Below are 17283 nucleotides of genomic sequence, written 5' to 3'. Positions count from 1 at the left end.
CAACAATTTAAACCCAAATTTGTCTGATGTCAAAGCTCTTGTACTTTCCATTACACCCTTTATCTTCACATCTCATTAGGTACTTTGAAGTAAGTGCTGAGAAATATTGTTTTAGTAGTTAATTAACTTGACAAATATAAAGTGAATTTAAATCAGTATGATGTATTTTCACTGGGCTCCTATTATGAGCCAGGTGCTATTGAATATACATCATTGCAAAAAAGGGTCAATGCTATTGAATATACATCATTGCAAAAAAGGGTCAATGTCTCTCCCCCCATAGAGTGCACGGTCTGGTAAAAAGACAAACTCTAAGAAAGAAATTGAAAGTTGCGTAAGAAGAAAGGAGCATCGAGAACACAGATGAAGGGGATCAAAACTAGTCCTAGGGATCAAGAGAGGGTTTGTGGAAGAAGTGATATTTGAACAAATATCTGAAGGATGAGGAGTTAACTAAACAGATATGAGAGGTGTGATTTCAGGCAAGGGAAACAGCATGTGCAAAGGCTCAGAAGTAAGGGAGCAGTATGTTAAGTAACTCCCACATCAAACTACTATGAAGATTAGTTGGTGGGTAAAGCAAGGGATGTGTTCACTGAAGAACTTGACAGTATGTGTATGTGTGTGCACATCCACTCATCCATACACACTGAAAAAATTTTTTAAACTGGCCATAAAAAAACATAATTGTTCTTCAAATTCCATTTAACCAATAATCCATCACTTTAGCCAACCAATAAAATCCACAGTTTCTATATGAATAATTACCAACAACACCTAAATATAGTGATGGGTTAAATACACAAATCTTTGATATAAACAGATACATTTCCTAACTCTAGAAATTTTAAAACTAATGATTACTTTTTAGGGGTGATGTGATGAGACAATTGCCTGGTGGGATGAATCATGAGAAGCTTCTCAAAGCCAAGAGTCCATGGTTCTATAATGAAGCACCAGTGGCCTAAGAAGAATCTGGAAAACATTAACATGTTTAATTAATAAGAAATTCAGATTAATATATTTAAAAACTATTCAATAAAAGGGTAAATGTCCCCTGAGAATGTTCACCCACTGAGAAGGTGTAAGAAAATAAAGAGGCAAGTACAGAAGACTTGGATGAAATGGATGTGCAGAGGGCAGTAAAAGTCTAGAAAATTTTAGGAAAATTTGTGTAGTAAGATTAAGATTAAAGGAAATTTTCCATTTCCAGTCAACATTTAGTAACAGAGACTAGATTTACACTTCCACCTGAAACAGCTAAAAAATCTTGAGATACACACACACACATATATATCTCAAGTTTATATATATCTCTCTCAATACATGTGTATATACATCAAGATCTTTATAAACTTATATGTACATGTATAAGTAAAATGCTTGAGTGTCTTGTTTGGAAAATAAACTTTTTTTTTTCCAAAGAAGAAACTAAGCATTTGACATCAGGCAACAAAGAACTGTGACTCCTAAGACACAGGAAACAAATGAGGTAAAACCTATAATTGCTCAAGCTTACTTCCCGGATCACAATTCCAGGTTATGGAGCAAAGATGGGGGAACTCAGTGCCCAGTCTTCTCCCTAAGTTAAAGAGATAAAGCTGAGAGTCTGATGAAGACAAGACAATTACAGTTTTAAAAGCAGAGCAGCAGTGAGGGGAGAACTTTACATAGAAAGAATTCAGGGAATCTTCAGAGTTCCCTCTAGTACTCAGCAGAGTACTAATCAGTACATGTATGTGAGGAATCTATCTAAGGTTGGAAAAAGAACCACTCAAAAGGATTAGAGGGAACAGTGTCCAGGAACTGTGCCTGTTCTCACCAGCCAAGCTGGAAAAACTCATAATTCATGGGGAACTTGGAAAAGAACCCAGGAAGGTCTTTACTCAGTAGTGGGGAATAATTAGCTTTAGACTGAGCCCTCCTCCAGACCCCCCAACCAATCATAAAAGCAAGACCTGAAAGGATTAAATTCTTTACAAGTAACTTAATTACCTCTCAAAACAATACCCAAAAAGAATTATTGCAATATAAAAATATCCAGCACCCAACAAGGTAAAATTTATAATATCTGGCATCTAATTATCAAAGATCACCAAAGACGCCAAAGGGCAGGAAATATGACCCAAAATGAGAAGAAAAACTAATTGATAGAGTTTGGCTGTGTTGTCCCTGCTAAAGCTCATGGAAATCTGATCCTCAGTGAGGCAGTTTGGGGAGCTGTTTGAGTCATGGGGGCAGATCCCACATGAATGAATTAATGCTCTCCCTGGATGGGAGGGTAGTGAGTGAATTCTCACTTTATTAGTTCCCGCAAGAGCTGGTTGTTTAAAAGACCCTGGCACCTCCCCCTCTCTCTCTTGCTTCCTCTTGCCATGTGATCTGCTTGTACCCCTCGGCTGCCTACCGCTTTCCACCACAAACAGAAGAAGTCTGAGGCCCATGCAGGTGTCCCAGAATCACAAGCCAAATAAACCTCTGTTCTTTATAAATTACCCAGTCTCAGGCATTCTGTTATAGCAACACACAAACAGACGAGTACACTAATCAATCAAAACCAACTCAAAATGACATAGAGAAGGACATTAACACAAGTATAATAACTTTATTTCATGTGTTCAAAAATTTAAGCTGAGATAAAGATATAAAAATATAAATTGAACTTTTAGAGATAAAACTGCAATGTCTTAGATGAAAAATATAACAGATTAAATTAAGAGCAGATTAGATATTGCAGAAGGAAGGATTAGTGAACTTGAAAGCATAATAATAGTAATCATACAAAATAAAGCACACAGAAAAAGATAAAGAGAATACCAATGAGCTGTAGATAACTTCCAATGGCCTAATAGGCAGTTGGAGTCCTTGAAAGAGAAGGGGGTTGGAGACAGAAAAAATATTTCAAGAAATAATGACTAAGTTTCCCATATTTGATGAAAACTGTAAGTCCAAGAAACTAAACAAATCCCTAGCACAAGACACATGAAGAAAAACTCACCCAGGCACATTATAATCAAATTGCTCAAAACCAATAATAAACAGAAAATCTTAAAAGCAGCCCAAAAAAGAACATGTACAGAAGAAAAAGAGACAAGAATGACATCAGATTTCTCATTGAAGATAATGAGAGTGAGAAGACAGCAGAGCAATATACTTAAAGTCCTGCAAGAAAAGAAACTGGCAACCTTGACTTCTACACTTAGCAAAAATATCATTCAAAAATTAAGATGAGATAAAAATGTTTTCAGACATATAAAAACTAAAACATTCATCACATCACTCACAGACCCAATTTACAAAAAATGTTAAGACGAGTTCTTCAGGCAGAAGGAAAATGATACCAGGTAGAAATCTGGATCTATATATACAAAGTAATGAAGAGGAGCAGAAGTGGTAACTACATGGGTAAATCTATGACTTTTTTTATTATTTAAATCTCTTTAAAAGATAATTAACTGTTTACATAAAAATAATAGTGTATCGTGAGGGTTATAACATATTATTATGGACTGCACATTTGTGTCCCTCCAAAAATTCTTGTTTGGGAACTGTAGCCCCCAGTGGATGGTATTTGGAGGTAAGGCCTTTAGGATAAAATTAGGTCATAAGAGTGGAGCCCTCATGATGGGATTAAAGCACTTATTTTAAGAGACAAGAGAGAGCTTGCTTCCTCTCTCTCTGTTCTCTACCACATAAGGATACAGCAAGAGAACTAAATGAGTTAATGAATATAAAGCATTCATTACCATGCCTGGTACATGGTAAGTGCTCAGCAAATGTTATTGTTGCTATAGCTGTTCTTGGTAATAATATCCACACATTGGGTGACATTGACTGAAAATTGCCTTAGAGTCGGGATGTTTCAAGATCAAAGCTGAAAGGACCAGGATCAAAGTGCAGTCTGCAAGTCAGGTCATGAAAGAAAATGAATGAAGCCATGTGAGGATATGGCAAGAAAGTGGCCTTCAGTAAGCCAGAAACTGAGCTCTCACCAGACTTGCACTTTCCCAGCCTCCGGAACTGTGAGAAATAAATTTTTGTTGTTTAAGTCACCTAGTCTATGGTATTCTGTTATAAAATCTGAAGTGACAAAGACACATAACAGAAAAGTAAAATGCATAAAAACAGAAACATAAAGGCCAAGAGGACAGAAGAGGGAAAATACTATTGAAAGGTTCTTATGTATCCATGAAGTAAACATAGTATCAATTGATGGTAGTCTGTGATAAATTAAAGATATACACGATAAACCCTAAAGCAATCATTAAAACAACAAAACAAAGAGTTATAGCTAATAAGCCAACAAAAGAGAGAAACTGAAATTCACCAAAAAAAAAAAAAAAAAGGTTAATTAATTTTTTTAAAAAGCACAAAAATAGGAAAAAGGGAACCAAGAACAGATAGGACAAATAGAAAACAAATAGCAAGATGAATCTAACCTTATCAATAATCACATTTAATGTAAATGTTCTAAATGCCTAAGTAAAGACAGAAATTGTCAAATTGGATAAAAAAAAATGCAAGACCCAACTATATGATGCCTACAAAAAGTAATTTTAGATATAAAGATATAAATATGGTAAAAGCAAAAGAATGGAAACAGATAAACCATGCTAAGATTAATCAAAAGTTGTACAAGTGGCTTTATTAATATCAAAAAGTAAATTTTAGAGCAAAGACTATTACCAGTGATAAAGAAGTTCATTTCATAAGAATAACATAACAATAACATAACAATCCTAAACATTTATGCTCCTAGTAAAAGAATTTTAAGATATGTGAACCAAAAACTGATGGACCTGAAAGGATAAATAGATCCACAATTATTGTCAAAGATTTAAATACCACTCTTTCAATATAGGATTAGGCACAGAACCTCCAAGCATACCTACACTTGAACAACACAATCAACTTGATCTGATTGATATTTATAGCGCACTCTGCCCAGTAACAGCAGAATACCTATTCTTCTCAAGTGCCCATGAAACATTAACCAAGACACATCATTTTCTGAACCATAAAACAAGTCTCAATAAGTAGAAAGTATATTCCCTGAACACAGTGGAATTAAATTAGAACTGTACAACAGAAAGATCTCTGGAAAACCCCCAAATATTTGGAAATCAAACAACAAACTTCTGAATAACCCATGGATCAAAGAAGAAATCACAAGGGAAAGTAGAAGGTATTTTGAAGAGTATAAAAATAAAAACACAATATATCACAATTTGTGAGATGTCACTAAAATAGTACTTTGGGGAAAATTTATAGCACTAGACACTTATATTAGAAAAGAAGAAAGATTTCAAATTAATGATCTCAGCTTCCATCATAAGAAAGTGGTAAAGGAAGAGCAAATTATACCCAAAGTAAGCAGAAGAAAGAAAATAACAAAGATCAAAGCAGAAATCAGTGAAGAATGTACTGGTTGGGATTCTCCAAAGAAACAGGACCAATAGATTTACACATATATGAAAGAGAGTTTTATATAATACTTTTATATACTTGTGTGTGTATATACACATTTATGTATGTATATAAAACTGTTACATATATTAAGGAATTTATATACAGCAAATCCTTGAACAACACAGGTTTGGACTGTACAGGTCCACTTATAGAAGGATTTTTTTTCAATAAATATATTGGAAAATTTTTGGTTAGGCATGTCATGAATACATGATATATCTAACCAGTTAAGTGTCTTACCTAACAGTAGGCTATTGTAGTTAATTAGTTAAGAACCTAGCTAGTTAAATAGGTGAGAACTTAGCTACTTGACTACTACTTAAGCAAAAATACCCCACCCCAATCCCCCAGGGCTCAGGGCGCATAGTGTGGCACAGCCAAGACCAAGGGTAAAGCACATGAGGTACTTAAGTAGTCAAGTTTTGGGGAAGTCAAAAGTTATAAGTGGATTTTAGACTTCACTGGAGTCAGAGCCCTGATCAAGGGTGTACTGTATACCTATGAAGAGATTTATTATAAGAAATTGGCTTATGTGATTATGGAGGATGGGAAGTCTAAATCTGTACTGTTCACTGGCAGGCTTGAGGTCCAGGAGATGGTTCAGTTCTAGTCCAAATGTTGGCAGTTGAAGACCCGGGAGAGCCGACAGTGCAGGTGAGATCTGAAGGCAGCCTACTGGAGAATTTTCTTTTGCTCAGGATGCTGATTTTCTTGCTTGATTTAGGTCTTCAACTGATTGGATGAGGCCCACCCACATTAAGGTGGTAATCTGCTTTGCCCAAAATTCACCAGTTAAAATGTTAACGTCATCTAAAAACACCCTCCAAATTGACACATAAAATTAACCATCACAGATAGAAAACAAACAAACAATAAGGTAAACCAATGAAACCATAAATAGGTTTTTGTAGAAATTAAGTTGATAAACCACTAGCCAGACTAAAAATGAAAAAGAAATAGAGAGAATATACAAATTATCATTATTGATAGTAAGAGGGGTGACATTCCCACCCCACAGATTTTACAGATGTTAAAAGGAAGATAAGGGAATATTATGAATAAATTTGTGCCAATAAATTTGACAACTTAGGTAAAATGGACAAATTTCTTGAAAGACACAAACTACCAAAGTTTACTCTCAAGAATATCTCCATATATTAAAGAAAGTGAATTTGTGGTATAAAAACAAAAAACCAAAAAATTCACAAAAAGAATTCTGGGCCTAGATGATCTCATCGGTGAATTCTAACAAACATTTAAGGAAGAAATAATACCCATTCTACACAAACGTTTGTAACACCCAAAGCTAGAAACAACACAAATGTGTATTTACAGGTGAATGGATAAACAAATTGTGGTATTGCTATACAATGAAATACTACTCAGAAATGAAAAGGAATGAACCACTGATTCATGCGACAGTATGGATAAATCTCAAAATCATTATGCTGAGTGTATGAAACCATGCAAAAAGAGTCTATACTACATAATTTTATTCATAAAGAATTCTAGAAAATGCAAAGTTATCTACAGTAACACAAAGCAGATCAGTAGTTATCCAGTGTTAGGAGTTAGGAAGGAGGGAGGAAGAAAGATTACCAAGAGGCACAAGGAAACTTCTGGGGATGATAGACATACTCACTATCTTGACTATGATGATGTTATAGTGAGTCTAACATGCGAAAACATCAAATTTTACGCTTTAAACCTGCGTGGTTTATTGTATCCTAATTATGTCTCAATAAAGCTGTTTAAAAAGGAAGATTAAAGGAAGATGCTATGAAGAAGAATAACTTAGAGGAATATACTGGAGATAGGTTCCTAATAAATGTAGTTCTTGTGGTCTAGCCAGAATCTTTTCCCTGGAGATTTTTCTAAAAATCTTTGCTTTATTGAAACATACTATTTTTACCTTGAGTGGATTAATTAATAACCTTGTTTATGATAGCAAATAACTTCAAGTGATTAAAACATATTGGTCATTCTTATTTAAGTATGAACAACTTCAATGTGATCACCCTTCCTGATTCCTGGAAAATATTAAATGCACACTAGGGAAAATTCTACTATTCATGAATTCCTATGGTCACAACAGCATTAGTAATAGAAAATATTTGTTGAGCATTTAGTACAGAGCAAACACCGCTAAGTGCTTCATGGTGAGTAGCATATTTGATTCTCACAATCCTCTGACTTAGGTACAATTATTAACCTCATCTGAAAGGGAAAGTAATGAACTTTATAAGAATATTAATTAACATACTCAAAGTCAAATGTCTGGAAAATAATACAGCCAGTCCTTCAATCCACATCATTATTTTTTCTACTTCTCTTCCCCAAACACAACTCGCAGACTTTCTTGCTGTTTTTCAGACATGCTATGCATATTTTTCAGGGCCTTTACGTGGCTATTCCTTCCAGCGCTACTATGTATGTTTGTGCAGTTTGGCTCTGCAGGTCTCCAAGTGTTGCTAATCTGAGCCCCGGTTCTGTCTCCTTGCAATGCTGATCTCTCAAATACGCACATGGTTTGCTCCCTTGCTTCCTGTGGTTCTTAGTTCAAATTCTAAAGTCACAGTGAGGCCCCTATCCCATTCCCAGTCCCTCCTTCTTGCTTGTTTTTTCTCCATAGCAGTTAATGTAATCCTAAGTAAATAAAAATAAAAATTTAAAATTATCACCACATTTTATTGTTCTTTATATTGTGCAAAGCCAGTTTTACAGGCAAATATAAGAGCACTTTTGGTATGGAAGCACCAAAATTAAAGAATTCATATGTCATAGTTCATACATAACTTTATTTTATTCTTACCAGAATAATGGAAATACTGCATAAAACTAACTCAGCTGTTTTTATTTCACTTCTCAATACATGTACATTCTAACCACCACTCTTTCCCTTTAGCTTACTGATAAACAAGGACGGACTGAAAAGAAAAGAAACAATGGGTTGCCTTATCTTTCTCATTTCTTCTACATCATCATTTCCAGTGTGAGTGGTTAGATAATACCCAGAAGTAACAGAAGAAAGAGGATATTATAGAGTTCCTCGGTAGTTCAGGCTTCTTAGATTGCCTTCCTTTTGCATTTGAAGCAAGTTCTGGTTCAAATGGACAGCTTGGTTTCTCAGGGCTGTCAGTCCTCTGCTTACTCAGTCTTGGATGTAACACACTTATCCTATACTTGTTCTGAGTCTTGCTGGACTCTCATTTATCATGTTGCGGAATTTTACGCTCATAGGGCATTCATTGAAAATTCTGTATGCAAATGGAATGGCAAGGAATGATGGACACACATATTGCATGTATCTCCTTTGCTCACACATGTAATCTGTTTTCCCATCAAACTTTCACTTATAGAACTCAAATTCAAAGATAAATTATTAAGAATATCAAGATGTCAACAGTGGAGTTTCTACCCTGGCCCAAGTTATCATGATTCTCTTTTGCAAAACCACAAGATCCGGCTAACTGGTTTCTCTGCTTCCACTCTTCTGAGTCCCCAACATTCATTCTAGACTTTACAGAGCTGTCAGATTGATAGAAAAAATAATAATAAACAGATCATCCCATTCTTTTGCTCAAAATCCTCAATCTTCTCCTCACCGATGCATCTTTCTGGCCCTCCTCCAATCCCTTGAAAAAGTTCATTCCCATGTGAGGGCCTTCAAACTTGCTGTTCTCGCTACTGCTAGTTTCATGTGACTGCCTCCTTCTCACCATTTAGGAATCAGCTCAAAAGTGCATTTTCAGAATTAGTTAAATAAATTATGAAATATCCATTAAAAGTAACAGTACACAGAAATTTAAAATGAAATTGTATAGATATTGACATAGAAGAATGTTTGCAACATATATAGTTTGCAAAACATTATATGTAATAGTATTCTATTTTTGTTTTAAAACAAACATCATCCAAAAAGTACACATACATGCACTCACACACAATCTAAAAGAATATACAACAAACATTAACAGTAATTATTTTTATACATGGTGTTTCAAGTGACTTTTTCCTTTTTTATTTTTTTACATTTTATGATATTTTTAACAGTGAACATGCATTTTTGTGTAATTTTTATAAGGATAAATGAGTGAAAATTTCATGCTGGAGAAGCAACCCCATGAAAAATCTTGCTTGAACTGCTTTAGCTAAACTAATTAGTCCTCTTCCCATCACTTTTCTTTCCAAGTGGATTGCAATAATAGTAGTTGTGAATATTAATGATCATTTACTTAGTGTCTGTCATTTTTTAAGTACTTTAGACTCATTATTTAATCCTCACAACTAACCTATGAGTTTACATACCATTATCATTATCATCATCATTGCTATTAGTATTTTCTCAATAAATCGATACCAATGGAACAGTAATGAAATCCTGATCCGTGAGGTTTAGTCCCCAAATTTTGCAGTAGTCAAAAGAACATAGTCAAGCAAGAAAAGTAATTTCAAAATTGTTTAAGACCTTTATTAGAATTTCTTGAATACCATGAATAAGGTTTATAGTTTGAAGCTTTACTTCTTTAGCACATTTTTGTCCTTGCATCAATCAATCTCACTCCCTCCAGATACCACCACCATCTCCTAAGACAGAGGCTGAGTGCCCTAAATCCTTCCTCTCTCCCCTCTTTCTCTTGATTTCCCATGAAAAATCTCAAAAGAACTCACCTGGTAACTTGGAGGGTTGTGGAGAGAAAATGACCAAAAAGACAAAGTCACAATTCTTTTGAGTGGGCAGAAGGAGGTAAAAGGCTGAGAACAATCATTCTATGGATTTTTTTCCCATCACATGAAGTTACAACCATGATTATGTGAGAGTTTATGACTTTTGCATTATAAATACATCATTTGACTCAGAAATGCTTGGTGCCATGGTAGTGCCTCTGAGCACTGTGTTTGATCCATAAAAGGGAGAAAATAAAAGCCAGAGGGAGCAGAACTGACTTCACAGAGGAAGTGGGATTGGAGTTAGATCTTAGCAGGTAAGTGGCACTTAGGATGAGCACAGAGAGTGAGGTGAGTGCTTCTGGAGGAAGAGCAAAGACACCAACGTGGGAATGAGCAGACTCGGGAGGTGTACATGAACAGGAGCAAGGTTACCCACCCAGTGGAGTTTTCTACAAAAAGAAAAGGCAGGTGCTGGAGTTCATTATTTTGCTCTGGCCACATTGCTGAGAGGACTTCTAAGTACTATCTTGGAAAGAAAGATGAACGTGTCTTTCAAATTTAGGTTTCTTCTCAACTTGTTCTCATTTTAGAAATAAAACTGGCTCCAAGCCCACTGTTTTTCACCTAGAAGAATAATAATTTGATCACTTACCCAGACTTCTCGTCATAGTTTAGTAGCCAAATGGACAGGGGATGGAGAAAATATTCAAAAATTTGCTGGAAAACCTACTTTGGGGTCTAATGAGCTTCCCTAAAATGAATGAACAGGCCATATGGCTTTATTTAACAGTAACTTTTGACATGGATTTTTCCCCTTTCTTTCTTTTTTCACAGTAATTTCTAGTCAACAGAATGAATAAACCATTCTTTGGGATTGTTACAAGGAAAGCTACAATCAACACAAATATATATAACACTTTAGGGATCCATTCATACACACTGAACATTTAGGTTGTTTCTACATTGTAGTGGATTGAATTATGTCCCCTAAAACTCACTGAAGCTTGAATTGTGTCCCCCAAGTTTTATGTATTAGAAACTTGGCCCCCACTGTGACTGTTAAGAGAGTGGGAAATCCTACTATAGTAATTGAAAGGTGGAGCCTTGAAGAGGTGATTAGATTGTAGGAACATGCCATAGTGAATGGATTAAAAATGGTGGTCAGGGGCATGGTTTTGAGGGCTTTAAAAGAAGAGAGGAGAGTCAGTCCCTCTGCTCTCTCTGCTTCCACCATCTTGCAATGTGAGACCACTGACACTGTCACCACCACAAGATGGACTTTGGACTTTTCAGCCTCAGAAACTGTGAGCAATACATTTTGTTTTCTTTACAAAATACCCAGTTCTGTGTATTTTGTTATAAGCAACAGAAATGGACTAATACATGCGTATTAGCTATTGTGAATAATACTGCAATAAACATGGGAGTACAAATATCTCTTCAAGATCCTGATTTCTATTCTTTTAAATAAATACTCAGAAGTTGGATTGTTGGATCATATGGTAGTTCTATTTTTAACTTTTTGAGAAACCTCAATACTGTTTCTATCATGGCTATACCAATTTACATTCTCACCAGCAATGTACAAGGGTTCCAATTTCTCAACATCCTTCCCAACAATTATCATTTTTTTTTAAAATGATAGCCATCCTAATAGGTATAAGGTGATAGTGTCTTTGTGGTTTTGATTTTCATTTCCCTGATTAGTAATGTGGAGCACTTTTTCATAATACTTGTTGGCCATTTGTATGTCTTATTTAAAGAAATGTCTGTTTAGATATTTTGCCCATTTTTAAAATGGGTTATTCATTTTTTGCTATTGAATTGTAGGAATTTCTTATATATTTTGAATATTAACCCTTTATCAGATATATGATTTGCAAAGTTTTTTCCATTTTTAGGTTGCTTCTTCACTTTGCTAATTGATTCTTTTCCTATTCAAAAACTTTTTAGTTATTCAATTTACCTGTATTATATATTGTTGTGTGTGTGCTTTTGGTATCACATCCAAGAAATCATTGCAAAGACTAATGTCATGAAGCTTTTTCCCCGATTTCTTGCAGGAGTTTTTCACAGCCTTTAAGTTTTCTAGGCTTTGAGTCTTTAATCCATTTTGAATTGATTTTTGTGTATGGTGTAAGATATCAGTCCAATTTCATTCTTTTAAACATGGATATCCAGTTTTCACAACACCATTTGTTGAAGAAACTATCCTTACTCCATTCTCTCCACTTTTGTCAAAGATCAGTTGACCATATATACTTGGGTTGGTATCTGGGCTCTCTATTCTGTTCCATCAGTCTATGTATCTATCTTTAGGCCAGCACCATACTGTTTTATTTACTATAGTTTTATAATATATTTAGAAATATAATATATTTAGAAATCAGGAAGCCTCCTACTTTATTCTTTTTGCTTGAGATTGTTTTGACTATTCAGGGTCTTTTGTGGTTTTCTATAAATTTTAGAACTCTTTGCTTTCTGTTTCTTTAAAAAATGCCATTACTATTTTGATAGGGATTGCATTGAGTCTGTAGACTTCTTAGTGTGGTGTGGACATTTTAACAATTTTAATCTTCCAAACCATGAGCATTAAATGCCTATCCATTTACTTGTGTCTTCCTTAATTTCTTTCATTAGTTTTATAGTTTTCAGCATACAAGTTTCTCACCTCCTTAAGTAAATTTGTTCTTAAGTAAATTTTTTATGTAATCGTAAATAGGGTTGTTTTCTTGACTTTCAGATAGTTTGTCATAACTGTATAGAAATGCAACTGGTTCTTTGTATTAGTCCATTTTGTGTTGCTATAACAGAAATACCTGAGACTGGGTAGTTTATAAAGGAAAGAGGTTTACTTGGCTTGCGTTCTGGGACAGCTGCATCTACTACTACAGGCTACTTCTACTCTTGGCAGAAAGTGGCAGGCACCCAGCAGGTACAAGCAGATCACATGGTAAGGGGAAGCAAGAGAGAGGAAGCAAGAGAGAGAGAGAGGAGGTGCCAGGGTCCTATAAACAACAAGCTCTCATGGGAACTAAAAGAGTGAGAACTCACTCACTAATCCTCCCTCCCCCAGGGAGAGCATTAATCCATTCATGAGGGATCCACCCCCATGACTCAATCAGTTTCCAACATTGCCACACTGGGGATCAAATTTCCACGTGAGTTTTCAAGGAAACAACATATCCAAACTCCATCATTCTTGTATGGTGATTTTGTATCCTGTAACTTTACAGAATTCACTCTAACAGAGTTTTTTGTGTTTGTGGAGTCTTTAGAGTTTTCTATATATAAAATAATGTCATCTGCAAAGAGAGAATATTTTACTTCTTTTTTTCTGATTTAGATGCCTTTTGTTTCTTTTTCTTCCCTGATTGTTCTGGCTAGGACTTTTATTACAATGATGAATAGAAGTGGCAAGAGTAGGCACCCTTGCCTTGTTCATGATCTTACAGGAAAAGCTTTCAGTTTTTCACTACTGAATATGATGTTAACAGTGGGCTTACTATATATGAATTTTAATTTTTTATTCAAAACATTTTAACAGTTACTTGTACATGTTTGTAAGGTACAGTGTGTTGTTTCAATACATGCATATATAATACAATGATTCACTTAGGATAGATAGCATCCATCACCTAAACATTTATCTTTTCTTTGGGTGATTACATTCAAAGTCTCCTTTTCTAGCTATTTAGAAATATACAATATATTTTTACCTATAGTCAGCCTAGAACACCAGAACTTATTCTTCCTACTTACATGTAACGTTGTACATGTCTATCCAACTTCTATTCTCTCCTGCCCCTCTTCCCTCCCAGCTTCTAGTAATCATTATTCTATTCCCTACTTCTATGAGAATGATTTTTTTTTTTTTATATTCCACATATGAGTGAGATCATGTGCTATTTGTCTTTCTGTGCTTGGCTTACTTCATTTAATGTGATGATCTCAAGGTCTATCCATGTTGCTGCACATGACAGGATTTCATTTTTTATAACTGAATAGTATTCGATTGTGTATATATACCATACTTTTTATCCATTTATCCATTGATAGACATTTAAGTTGATTCCATCTCCTGGCTATTGTAAAGAGTGCTGCAATGAACATGAATACAGATGTCTCTTTGATATATTGATTTCATTTTCTTTGGATATTTACCCAATAGTGGGATTGCTGGGTCATAAGGTAGCTCTATTTTTAGTTTTTTGAGGAACCTCTATACTGTTTTCCATAATAGCTGTATTAATTTACATTCCCACCAACAATGTATGAGAGTTCCCTTTTCACAGAATTCTCACCAGCATTTGTTATTTTCTTTCATTTTGGTAATAGCCATTCTAACTGCAGTAAGGTGATATCTCATTTCAGTTTTAATTTGCATTTCCCTGATGACTAGTTATGGTGAGCAATTCATATGCCTTTTGGCCATTTGTATGTCTTCTTTTGAGAAATGTCTACACAGGCCCTTTTGCCTTTTTTTTAACAAGATTATTTCCATTTCTCTTGCTATTGAGTTGTTTGAATTTCTTCTGTATTCTGATATTATTTCCTTGTCAGATGCATAGTTTGCAAATACTTTCTCCCTTTTAGTAGTAGGTTGTTTCTTCACTTTGCTGATTGTTTCCTTTGCTGTGCAGAAGCTGTTTAGTTAGATGTAATCCCATTTGTCTATTTTTGCTTTAGTTGCCTATGCATTTGAAGTCTTATTCAAAAAAGTGTTGCCCAGTCCAGTTTCATTTAGCATTTCCCCTATGTTTTCTTCTAGTAGTTTCCTAGTTTCAAGTGCTCAGTTTAAGTCTTTAACCCATTTTGAGTTGTTTTTTCTATGTGTGCATGGTGAAAGATAGGAAGGAGTCTAGTTTCAATCTTCTTCTGGTGATATCCAGTTTCCCACCATCATTTATCGAAGAGGCCCTCCTTTACCTGAGGTATACTCTTGACACCTTTGTCAAATGTTTTTTCTGCATCTATTGAGATGATTATGTGATTTGTAATACTTACTCTGTTAAGGTGGTGTATCATATTAACTGATTATCCTATGTTGAACCTTCCTTACATCCTAAGGATAAATCCAGCTTGGTCATAGTAAATGAACATTTCAGTATGTTGTTTAATTCAATTGTTAGTATTTTCTTGAGAATTTCTGCATTTATGTTCATCAGGGATATTAGCTTGTAGTTTTCTTTCCTTATAATGTCTTTTTCTGGGTTTATCTCAGGGTAGTGCTGGCCTCATAGAATGAGTTTGGAATTGTTTCATCCTCTTCAATTTTTTGGAAGAGTTTGAAATGAATTGGTTAATTCTTCTTAAAATGTTTGATAGAAGTCAGCCATGAAGTCCTCAGGTCCTGGACATTTCTTTCTTGAGAAGTTTTAGATTACTGATTCAATCTCCTTACTAATTATAAGTGTGTTCAGATTTTCAATTTATTCATTATTTAGTCTTGGTAAGTTTTGTGACAGGAATTTACTCATTTCTTTGAGGTTACCCAATTTGTTGGCATATAATTGTTCATTGTACTCTCTTAGAATCATATGTATTTCTCTAGCATCAGTTTTAATGTTTCCTCTTTTATTTCTGATTCTATTTGAGTCTTCTCTTTTGCACCTAGTAAGTCTAGTAAACATTTATCAATTTTGTTAATCTTCTTAAAACACCAACTCTTTTGTTTCTTTTTTTCTATTATTTTCTTTTCTATTCTCTATTCCATTTATGTCTGCTCTAATCTTTATTATTCTCTTCCTTCTGAAAACTTGAGCTTAGTTTGTTCATTATTTCCTCGATCCTTAAGGTATAAAGTTAGGTGGTTGTTGTATGATATCATTTTTTTTAATGTAGGCATTTAAGCTATATACTTCCCTCTTAGTACTACTTTTGCCACATCCCATAGGTTTAGGTTTGTTGTGTTTTTGTTTTTTTGGTCTTGAGATGTTTCATAACTTCCCTTTGAATTTTTTCTCTGACCCATTGGTTATTCAAGAGTGTGTTGTTTAATTTCCACATATTTGTGAATTTTCCAGTTTTCCTTCTACCATTGATTTCTAGTTTCATTCTATTGTGGTCAGAAAACACATTTGGAATGATTTCAGTCTTCTAAAATTTGTTAAGATTTATTTTGTGGCCTGACATATGATCAATCCTGCAGATTGTTGTGGGTGGCACTTGAGAAGAATGTATACTGCTGCTTTTGAATAGAATGTTCTGTGTATGTCTGCTAGGTCAATTTGGCCTAAAGAGTTAAGTCCACTGTTTTCTTAGTGATTTTCTGTCTGGTGTGTTCTACTCATTGTTGAAATGTAGGTATGAAGTCTTCTAATTTATTGTATTGTTATTTATTTCTCCCTTAAGTTCTGTCAATGTTTGCTTTTATATTTAGGTTCTCTAATATCGAATGCATATATATTTATTATTACTCTCTCCTCTTGATGAAGTGATCAATATCATTATTACCTAATGATCTTCTTTGTCTTGTTTTACAGTTTTTGACTTAAAGTCTATTTTGTCTGATACTAGTATAGACACTACTGCTCTCTTTTGGTTACCATTTGCATGAAATATCTTTTTACATTGTTTGACTTCCACCCTATGTGTGTCCTTAAATCTAAAGCAAGCCTCTTGTAGATAGCATATGGTTGGATCTTGATCTTTATCCATTTAGCCACTCTATGCCTTTGACTGGAGAATTTAGTCAATTTACATTAAAAGTAATTATTGATAGGAAAGAATTTTCTACTGCCCTGTTTTAAATTTGTTTTCTGTCTTGTAGCTATTTTCTTTCTTTTTTTTTTTCTTGTCTGCTGTTTATCTTGGTAATTCATTGATTTTTTGTAGTGATATGCTTTAATTCCCTTCTCTTTTTATTTTTGTGTGTTCTACATTTTTACTAATGTTCAGATACCAACACAAAAAGTCAAGGAATATGAGAAAATAGGTAAATATACCCCCCAAAAGAAACAAGGTAAAGATCACACTGCAAACACAAGGGAGACAGCTGCAGCCACCAACACAGCTGACACCCCAGTGAGATAACTCCACTGCTGCTGGAGACACTGCAGACACAAAGGAGGCAGTTATAGACACTGGCATGCTGCCACCCCCCATGAGGTAACTCCACTGCTACCAAAGACTCTGCAGATG

This window comes from Cynocephalus volans, chromosome 4 (genome assembly GCF_027409185.1).
Source record: "Cynocephalus volans isolate mCynVol1 chromosome 4, mCynVol1.pri, whole genome shotgun sequence".
Classification (NCBI taxonomy): Eukaryota; Metazoa; Chordata; class Mammalia; order Dermoptera; family Cynocephalidae; genus Cynocephalus; species Cynocephalus volans.
This window is presented reverse-complemented; position numbering follows the sequence as displayed.